We start from the raw sequence: 11,455 nt of genomic DNA on the forward strand, positions 1-11,455 counted from the left end.
GCAGAAAGGGTAAGTGCAAATGACAATATATTCTTCTTTTGTTAAGAATCACAATTGTAGTTGATCTAAAATACTTTTGATCAGCAGGAAATGCTCAATGGTCATTCTTAATAGCTAACGACAAGGGAATGATTTAATTACAGCAGGTGACCGCAATATGCAACAGCAACATTTTTAAACAGTGCTTTAAAGTGATTATTCATCATTCACATCAGTTCCTGCCCTAGTGGAGAAATGAGGAATTACAACTACATAAAAAAAGATGCGAAAACAGACTTTGGCTTTAAATAGGCTTGTTTTATTAGTTTTATGGCACAGGGTCACACCCCAATCTTTTTACCTCCACCTTTAACTTTCTTTTTTGAAACCACGGCATGTAGAGTGTGTTGTCCGAATGTTTGCCCAGGTATACTCATAACTATAAGGAGAAGAATGAGAGAGAAAATATAAAAGCTAAACAAAGATGGATTTAAGGGAGATTATGGGCAGGACCATAACTTCACATTGTTCACATGGAATTGGATCATAGCAGAATCAAGTACAGCAAAAGGATTTCTACTTAGAGAAGAGCAACAGACCTAGTCTGGATAGAGAGTTGCAAAGACTATTAAATGAGTATATCATTTCAAGAGAGGAGGCAAGACATCAAATTTTAACTTGGAATGCACAGGAAATTAAAAGAAGAAGCCATGGTCATATTAACCTAAAACAAACATGGAGTATGGTCTGAGTATGTAATTTAATTGTTTTTCCAATTATAACTAGTGCTCTTCTCATTCTGTGCAACAATCTGATAAACAGTACCTGGATTTTATTATTATTATTAATATGTATTTATATAGCGCCAACATATTGCGTAGCACTGTAAAGTAAATGTGATTATACAACTAAATCACATGAATTATATACATAGAACATATGATTCCCTCTATATATTATCCAGAGATACAGATTGTCTTTCTACCAGTTCTGTTTGTTAACGTTTGTGCAGTCTTACCAAAACTGAATATAGTATCAGTTAACCTATGTTACTGTTCAGAACCATCAGCTATTTCACCCTCCCTCAATACCCCTAAAATTGCTGCCTTTCAAATATCTTTTACTTCCCTCCTCTTTCTTTCTGGCATTAACTAATAATTCTAGCATATGACAATTTCACTGACTTACTGCCTAATAATATAACTGAATTAGAAATAAGGCTTCACACATGGACAAAACCTGCCCAACAAAGGGAACAAAGAATACAAGCAGAAGAAGGAAGGATAGAATTATTGATGTATAAGAATAATTTTATAGATGCATAAAACACCCTACCTTGAATTTAAGTCCTTGTAAGTGATGGGCGAATAAATTCGCCTGGGGCGGATTTGCCACGAATTCTCGCAAAAAAAATCCCCTACGTCAAAAATTTTTTGGAAGTGCCGCCAAAAAGTCGCTCGCGTCAAAATTGCCGTGTGTCAATACTATTCGGACACCCATTGACTTTAAAGGGATACTGTCATGGGAAAAATGTTTTGTGACTTGTGCTCTGATAAACTTCAATCACTCTTTACTGCTGTACTGCAAGTTGGAGTGATATCACCCCCCTCCCTTCCCCCCCCAGGAGCCAAACAAAAGAACAATGGGAAAGTAACCAGATAACAGCTCCCTAACACAAGATAACAACTGCCTGGTAGATTTAAGAACAACACTCAATAGTAAAAACCCATGTCTCATTGAGACACATTCAGTTACATTGAAAAGGAAAAACAGCAGCCTGCCAGAAAGCATTTCTCTCCTAAAGTGCAGGCACAAGTCACATGACCAGGGGCAGCTGGGAAATTGACAAAATGTCTAGCCCCATGTCAGATTTCAAAACTGAATATAAAAAAATCTGTTTGCTCTTTTGAGAAATGGATTTCAGTGCAGAATCCTGCTGGAGTAGCACTATTAACTGATGCGTTTTGAAAAAAACATGTTTTCCGATGACAGTATCCCTTTAACGCCGGGTCAAAAATTCTATAATAATTTTTCGGCGAAGCGAAACGGGAGAAATTCGCCCATCCTTATTCCTTGTCAATAACATGTACAGGGTTCTCATGGTGCTGTGTGAAGCATAGTAGGTTAACCAGGGTTAGTAGTAAGGAGTTGCCTATCATGGCTTCCCTGGTAACCGACTTCTATATCCTGTCTTGTATCTTCCCCTTATTACTATTCCTCAGCATTCAGTGTCGGACTGGCCCGGCGGGCCAGACCCCCTCCCCCGATATTTTTTTTAAAAAAAAATCGCCGATGTGCAGCGCAGTGTGCGCATGCGTGCCAATGGTTGCCGAGTGTGCAAGCACACAGAGGGGGGCACCGTGCGTCGCAGTAGGGGGACGGGGGGCTGGAGAACTGGCTCAGGAAGTATAAAAACTGTAGGTTTAGAAATGGCCTTATTGAAACATTTCTACTTACATTCAGAAAATATAACTATGGCAATTTACTTCCAGTTCCATTTTAACTTTCTCACCTTTCCAAACATTATGCAATTACCTGTAGTCTATTATTTGAAATATGGGACACTGCAGCATTCTGCTGCTTCTTTCTTCCCTTTATACTAAAGCAAACAAAAGAAAAAAAAACTATATATACTTCTTATTGTTGTTTTTCTCCGAGGACAAACTGAGACAAATTTATGTGCACCTTTATATTCAGGCAGAGAACTCCAATTTTAGCACATTGTTTTGCCTACAGGCTCATCTTCCCTGGTTTAGATTTTTTTGTGGGAGCTGGGGAGTAGCTTAGGGCTAAACTGTATTTATATGTTTACATATCAAACTTAAAGCTCTGTCAATTTACAGTTCCCTGCATCTGAGTTTTTAAATATAAACTGTTCATCGTTTTGCCACAAGCCTTTCTAGGAAAATTGTCTGTTTCACCTGTGTGTTCTTTTTTTCTAAACTTGAACAGAAACATCGCTTCAGACTAACAGTGCCTGTTTGAAGAATAGATGAAATTGAAAATATTGTTGTGTTTGTGAATCTCATGGGATGCAAAAGTTCAAGTTCTTAAAATAAAAAATCAGCCCAAAAAATAAAATACAGCATTAAAGCAAAATCAATATGTGGCATACACATGGACTTCCAGTAGCATGTTCGTACCAAATGAAGCTGGAAATTGGTCTTATTGAGCTCTATCACTCTGAACCCACAGGGGTAGACCGTAACAATGAATTTAGACCAATAAAATGTTGGGTATGAAGCCTTCCTTAATATGCAGTATTTATTTTGGAACCAAACTTAGGGAATCTGCTTGATGACCCAATTATATTTGATATACTTATCAACCTTATTTTATTTAGTATTTTCTTAGTATGGGAGATATGTATTTATAGGGATTGTGGTGGCCCATCCTAAACAACAGGAATTTACAGATTTCTAAACTGTTTTTGTGCCACAGTATGGTACTCTGCCCTCGCTACAAAATTATTGTCTTTTTTAGTACTTGTTACATGTACAGTATATCAGAAATAATGAACATGTGACATATGTTAGGGTCATAACATTCCTGATGGGAAACTTTGAGGCCTGTGGCCCTATTTTTCTCCTCCTTATTTACCATAAACCCTTGATATTGTGCTGCCATATTGATTTTATATAGTTCTTTCAGCAAGTATTGTATTCATATAAGAAGGGTGTCACGACCGGCACCCAATACCAGAACAAGTGCCAAGTACCCTGGCTTCACCAGTAGTGTGACCACCTTTGGGCTTCGGAAGGAGCCCTCAGCTTACTTGGGTGCCACCTGGACTTAACGAGAGGTACAAGGCGAGATGTTCTGGCTGGCAAAGGGGCACGGCTTTTAGCAGAGTCTTTTGGGCCGAAGGTCATGGTACAAAAGGATTAGGCAGAAGGATGGTCAGACAGGCTGGGTCAAGGCAGGCGGATATCAGAATCGTCAGGCAGGCAAGGGTCAAAACCGGGTAGTCAATCAAGGGGTTAAGCTAGAAGAGTTGCCGTAGGCAGGCAAGGGTCAGGATACAGATTGTCAGAAAGCAGGCTGGGTCAAACACGGATAATCAGATCAGAATACAAGACAGATGCTCAGGAAACCACAAGAACTAAGTTCTATCACGGGCAAACGGCTGTACAATGAATGGCCCCTAAATAGCATTCAATTTCACAACAAAACGTGCACCAAACACGCCAGCGTGCCTGCGCCTTTAAGAGGCGCGCAGGCACGCCACACGCGCCCTAGAACAACATGGCGCCGGAGCTTTAAGGACCATGTGGCGGGCATTCCTGCCGCACAGGTACTTTTATTACAAAGGGATAATAGAAAATGTTTGTTTTATAGCTAAATATTCTTTCCTGCATTTATAGAGGAAATAGTATAATTACCTGTAATTTTCATTTTCTTTAATCCAGAAGGCAGCATATAGCAAAGGCTTCATGTCCAGAACATACAAATACATCTTATTATTTTTTATTATTACTGTTGCTAAAATCTGATTTTTACAATACATGACCTTTCTTTTTTTCCAGCATAATTCTCCCTTTTTAATGCACTATGCTTAATTTGGTCTCTTATCACTGGGAAGCACACTTCACATCCAAACCTCACACAGATCAACTTACAAAGAAGCTGATATTCAAATTTAAAGTGCCCTGCCCACAGGTTCATCTTTAAAATTACAGAATTAAATTATTGCTTCTTTTAAAATATCTCTGCTTTGTAATAAACTCCAGTTCCTTTACAAATTATATTCATCTGTAATTCCTGCAAAGCATGTACATAATAGAACGACCAATGACCACAAAATTCATCAGCTCATCATCAAATAATGAGATGTTTAGGGGCAGATTTATCAAGGGTCGAAGTGAATTTGAGGGAATTTACGAAGTAAAAAAAATTGGAAATTCAAAGTAATTTTTTGGATACTTCGACCATCGAATAGGATACTACGACTTAGAATTTACTTCAAATTTGATTCAAAGTAAAATTGTTCGAATATTCGACCATTCGATAATCGAAGTACTGTCTCTTTGACTTTAATACTTCGCCAAATTAAACCTGTCAAGTGCTCTGTTAGCCTATGGGACCTTCTACAGCATTTTTCTAAGGTTTTCGAAGTTAAAGTGAAAGCTTTCGATCGTACTATAAAATCATTTTAATCGTTCGATTCGAAGGCTTTAACTTCGACCGCAGAATACCCAAATTCGATGAAAAAAGTTTGAATTCGATATTCGAATTCAAAGTATTTCAATTCGATGGTCGAATTTCAAACTATTTTTTATTTCAAAATTCGACCCTTGATAAATCTGCCCCTTAATGTCTTAGTAAGCTATTACTTTAGTTTAATATAGGGAATTATTATAGGGCATTTTTCCTTCATCAAAATTTGCATATTTCTGTTCATTCATTTTTTGAATGAATGGCCATAATTGCCCTATGGAGGAAGTGTTCTACAAAAATGCTATTCAAACAATTCAAAAAATTGCATCTTTACTACACAGTAATCCAAGTTTCCTGGCAAAAATCACCATCAAGAAAGACAGACCATCTTCATGTGTTACAATAAACTCTAGCTCTACTATGGTGATTTTTGCCTGGGGTCTCAGCAGAATTGATATATGTTTTGATAGATATTTTGCTTGATCCCCTACAAGAGGACAGAGAGGTTGTGGAATGCACTGCTGGTTTTTGTACTTGTGATGGCTGATTCTGTTAATGCTTTTAAAAGTGGCTTGGATGATTTCTTGTACAAGCCAAATATCATAGACTATTGTGATAATAAACTCTATAGTTAGTATTGGTATGGGTATATATTATTTATGTGAAAGTAGGGAGGGGTGTGTGTGTATGGATGCTGGGTTTTCATTTGGAGGGGTTGAACTTGATGGACCTTGGTCTTTTTTTCAACCCGATTTAACTATGTAATTATGTATCTATGTAATTTTGCCTCACCAAAAACTGTAATTAGGTTTAATTGGTAGGCATTATCAAATGTTTCTTTTTGCATGATTGCGTTTAACGTGTACCCTGGTACTATGATTGGAAATATAGTGATATGATTTTGCACTCATCTGAAGCAACCAATGCACTTTGTAATCATGGGTATGTGTAATTCATCAACTAAGAAAGATAGATATCTAGTCTAGAGTTGAGTATTATATTTAGAGGATCCTCCCTGCTTTTTGTTGATCATTGTTGTGATTACTGGTGTGTCGTTTTTAGACAAAATACTTTTGTAAATTGTCACGATTTAGGCATGATATCTTGCTAAAATTCACGATGATGATATATGGTGATCTAAGCTTCCAACAATTTGCCTCCTATATTTACTTTTCATTGTTACTTTTCCAGAGAAATCACTTTTCACAGAGTTTTTACTTTTAAAACGTTTTATGTACAAGAGATAACATTTTAATTGCCTCTTTATTTGAGGAGTTTCAGTAATTATTTGCACAACAAACAAATGCAACCTATATTTCTTTGTGTATAAATCAAGTGTAACCTTTGGAAGCCTGCTTGCCACTCCATTTCTTGATAACAGTGTTGTGTTGTATTTCTCCAACGTTAAGTTCATACTGCTGGCTTTCCATCATTGTGTCAGAGAAGTGTTTCCAAATATTTTCTCTATTTTCAGAGTCATTTTTCAAAGTGTAGTATTTTATTCTTGTGGGACACTTTCAATTCAACTTACTTTAGCTTCCCTTCCCTTTCTTCTTTCAGGAAGTGCTGGAATCCAACTGCATTTGCTATGTAATATTTTTTTCATTAACTATACCTTATTATTTGAACAACAGACTACTTGCAAAAGCAAGAACCAAAAGCCTTTCTGGAATTCTGGTTTGCTCTTCTTCTAATGTCCTCTGTCAGGATACATACTGTACCTTTCTACGCACTAAGAAATAACACTAACAGAAAGAAAGAGTGAATTATTTTATGAGATATACATGATCAATCATGCATTCAGTAAACACTAAAGATTTGCATTCATCTTTCCAACCTCAACAGTCTTGTCTTAGGGAAATGTTAAAGGTACATTATCAAATATATTATTTTCTTTACTCGTGGTTAGAAATGGAAATAAATATAGTGCAATATACCCAAATGGGAAAACAATATAGGGCTGGTGGCTGCATTATATATAACAAACAAGTGAAAGTTGTGCTCACCACTAATTTTTAAAAACATTAAATGGGGGTGCAGTGAGGCTGTGACCACAAAATTCATAAAGACAAATACAAGAGTCCTCTGCACTCAACCCATTATCAATATATTAAGCTATTAAAAAATGCCTTTTAAACAAAACAGGAATTGTTTGTCCATATAATGCAATATATTTAAGATGGCCAACTATGTCAAAGTCATTCCCGGTATTGCCAATCCTACAGTTATCTTTCATCTGAATTCTATTGCTTCATTATACATTTTACACAGGGACTACGTTTTACCTGCAACTTACTTGCTGCTTTCAAGGTTAAAACTCCCAAACATGGTTGCCCTTTTATTGGCCACCACAGGGATCACCTGACTATAGCAGGAAAGGGTGGGAGCTACAACATTGAGCTGGCCAATGTTTTCTGTTTTCTAGATAGTCTGCCTTAGCTTGTAGAGCAGTTAACTTGCATGTATGCTTCTACAGTATGTTGGGGCACGGCTGTATTCTGTCCTCAAAGTCAGAGATGCGTCTCTCAGTTTCCAGTGTGTGATCTCTTAGAGTTTGAACATCCAGCTTTATAATATTGAAGTCAGTTTTCAGTACATCCACCTTATTCAAAACTCTTGCATGGTTGGAGCCCAGAAGGGCCACAATTTCCCTAGTGTGGGCTCAGGGAGACATGTGGGAGGAGGGGTGGAGGGTGAGCAATCAGTGAGATTAGGCAGAGTGGCAGCAGGAGGTATATTCCCTTCAGGGCTGTCAGTAGGTTGCTGTCTGGCATATTTGCTTAGTGTCTGTGTAGCATTTGTGCTTACCTTCCTGTTCTGCACTTGGTTCTGATTCTCCTCCACCTCCTCCAAGTCTGAAGCAGTGACAGCACCGCCATTTTGAGAAGATGCTTGCAGGGGGTCTTTGTATCTGGATTGTTGGGGTTCTCCTTTGTTTTTCCCATATTTGGTGCCTGGGTGATCGGCGATCATGAACTGTCTGCAGGGGACCAGATTCACTGTAGAAATCCAGTCTATTAGAGAAAGGACAGGATAGCTCTGCAGAGATGCGTCAGGTCATGCCCCCCAACTAAGTGCTTTTAGAGCACAGAACACATAGGGTGGTTGAGATGTTGTTTTAATACATTTTTTTTTTAATTTTAATATACTTTTTTGGTGACATGTGGTTGTCTTGAGTGCCTACCCCCTTTTTTGGCATATACGGTTTTCCACTTCCCTTGCTGAGCGTTTGAGATTGGTGCACCTGGAAACATTTGGGGGGATGTAGTAAAATTCGCAAAGACCAAAGCTTTGAGAATAAAAATTGCCTGTCGCAATGTAATATACTTTGTTAGGCTTTTCTTGCATTGTGAATCTTTATTGCGCATTGCGAACCTTTAACACATGCCCTGGTTGTTTTTACATACACTGCAAACGTTCACAAAAACCGTTTGGTCTCAAACTTTGCAAGGAAGTCTTTGAGGTCTTAATCAGTCAAAAATGGTGCAAATATGGTTGCTAACAGGCGCAAGCGTCTTTGCAAACGTTTTTTGAGATAACGAAGCATATCGCATTCCCCTTTGATTAGTTATCTTTTTAACTTTTCCTGTGAGATAAGTATTATTGCATATGGATTTAACCCCTTAATATTTTGCCCAATTTCTTACTTAGGAATCCAAATAGTACAATCATGCACTTGTTTTCACAAAATAACATTTCAGTCGTGTTGTTTAAAAGTTGTTCTTAGACTTTAAAGATAAATAAGCATAACTGCAAGCATAACAAAAGAGCATGAACAAATGGTAAATATCTTAAAACAAAGAATAGTTATGGTGGTCTAAGGCAGGCCCGGATGGCAATCTGTGGGTTTTGGCAAATGCCAAAGGGGCTGCTATAAGGTCTCATAGAAAGTCAGTATTTAGTGGGCTGGTGGGGGCTGTTTGGGCCTCGGTGTGGGCTGATTGGGCCTCTGTGTACCTGAAATGGCAGGGTCTTTTTCTAATTCTTAGTCCAGACCTGGTCTAAGGCTATGGACACACATGTGGAATTAGCAAGCGGTTTCAACGTGGTTCACACCAAGTTTTTCTTTTTTTTTAAAAAAAGCCGCCCCCCGTGTATCTACCCCAGCAGTTTAAGCTTAGGCAATGGCAGAATATCGCTAGCGTAAACGAGGCGATCAGCACCGAGGCGCAAAATAGCTACTTCCACATGTGTGTCTGTAGCATAAAAGTTCTTTCAGTGCATTAGTATTTGAATAGAACTTTTATAATGTAACATCTTTGCAATATTTAATGATGGTCTTATAACTGCATTGTCTATCATAAAATTAGCAACCATCAACATGAAACAAAACTGTTAGGCGCACCGGGAGACTGGCGCGTGTTCTTACCTTGAAGCGCGTCGGTCCCTGGTCTTCCTTGCGCATGCACGTCCAGATGTGATTGACCTCAGCAGTATGCCAGGACGCGTTCATGCGCAATATAGATATGATGCTTCTGGGCGCATGCACACTGTGTCCGTACTGACGTCATTGTTCAAAATAAAAGCCTGGATTCCCTAGTTTGTGTTGCCCAAGCTGTTGTTCAGTTCCCTGATTCTGCTCAAGCCTGTTTTCCATTGCTCCTATTGGTTTTGACTTCTTGCCTGGTTTTTGACTACTGAATCTAGCTGCCGCCATTGACCCATGTCTGACTATGACTTCGACCTTGCCTTATACTTTTCTAACTGCGCTTCTGTTCTACCTTGGCTGTGATTAGGATCCCTGCTCGCTCCGCAGCAGAAAGTTCCAGGCCCCAAAAGGGCGTTGGTGAAGACCGGGGGTTGGTAGGGCTCTCCTATTTCACCTAAGGGGTAGGTTTCTTGCAGTTTATGGCCTTCTCTACTTACTAGTCATAACAAATGGAGTCGGCCCTGTATTTTGAATTTTCCCATATTCATTTATTAATTAGTAATACTTTCTGGTAAAAGCTGACAGATATAATGACTAAACGAGAGATGGGCAATATCAGGCTGATCTGATCGTGGGCCCTTTGGCCCAACGATTGGATCCTAACAATGGGTAACGGGCAGTCGGATCAAGGGACAGCGTCAACGAACAGATGCGGCCGCGATTTTTAATCCCGACTTTTGGCCAGATATCGATCGGGGAAGCACGTCGGAGGGCCCCATACACGGTCTGTCGGCAGCTTTTATCGGCCCGTGTATGGCCACCTTAACCCTAACCTTTGGTTACCAAACCAGTTACAGGGATGCAATAACAAAACTATCAATTTTCCAGCAAGAAGATATATTGCTAGTGTTGAGTTAAGTTATATTTATGATAGAATCAAAACAGAGTCAGAGTGAGTGAAAATGTGATTACATTTTTCCATTATACACATGTTAATGAGATAAATGGTAGGTTCATTGAGGGTGCTGAACTCACAGCAATAGAACTGGAAGCTTATGGAAACGTTATACCTGACAACACAATTATCAAAACAGATTTGACTCGTTCGGTGCATATTAAACAGCATTTTAAGCACACAGGTCTAATAGGCTCAGCACAGCTCCCATCGAATTATATAGTACCTTAGGGGGATCCAAATTTTAGTAAATCGGCCCCCTTGTTTGAAAGGGCTACTTTTAGGAGCAAAGTGCAAAAGAACAAACCTTAAACCTGTAAACCTTTTAGGACAACATTGCTTCCATCTACCCCTTGGTAAATTTGGCCTATATAGTATTATAGTATCCTATTTTTATTAGCTGCATTATACATTTAAAACATTATTATTCTCGTCCTTAAGACAAATAGAATTATGTGAAAAGCTGGTCGTAGACGCAAAGATTTGATCGTACGAATCTTAATTTCGTACGATTTTCGGGCCATGTGTGGAGTGGTGATCGATCGTTCAGATGATCGGACAGGTTAGAAAGTTTCTGTCGGCTACCGATAATATCTCTGCATGTGTTGCCGATCTGATGATATCAGTGGAAGACTGTCAACAGCTTTTGTTGGACAAAACTTTCGTACGATTGCTGTAGGGGCAGAACATTGTCTGATCATAGAGATCATGAGATTAAAGAGAAAAGGTCAAATGGAAGAGAACAGGTAAAATGGAACAAAAGAAAAACAGAACGTTCAAGTTAAACACATAGAGAAAAAAGTAGTATTAAAAAAGTAATCCGGTTTTCTGGTTAATGTATCCAGTGTCGGACTGGGACACCAGGGGCCCACCCAAAAACCTTTGACTAGGGGCCCACCAATGAATCTTAGACTAGTGGCCCAATCTTAGTACTATTTTTTCCTCTTCCCGCTCAACCTCTATTCTCCTAGTCTCTTTTCTTTACCTACTATACT

General features: G+C 38.8%; 1 long non-coding RNA gene across 1 annotated transcript; it reads right to left on the reverse strand.

Annotated features, from left to right (window-relative positions):
- Window positions 1-205: 205 nt before the first annotated feature.
- Window positions 206-9,848, reverse strand: LOC121401171. The gene is made up of 3 exons (XR_005966156.1): window positions 9,506-9,848; window positions 7,945-8,150; window positions 206-418 (listed from the first exon to the last, which is right to left on the reverse strand). It is a non-coding gene; the product is annotated as an uncharacterized LOC121401171 (long non-coding RNA).
- Between the last annotated feature and the right edge of the window lie 1,607 nt (window positions 9,849-11,455).

The sequence above is a fragment of the Xenopus laevis genome, chromosome 1L (genome assembly GCF_017654675.1).
Source record: "Xenopus laevis strain J_2021 chromosome 1L, Xenopus_laevis_v10.1, whole genome shotgun sequence".
Lineage (NCBI taxonomy): Eukaryota > Metazoa > Chordata > Amphibia > Anura > Pipidae > Xenopus > Xenopus laevis.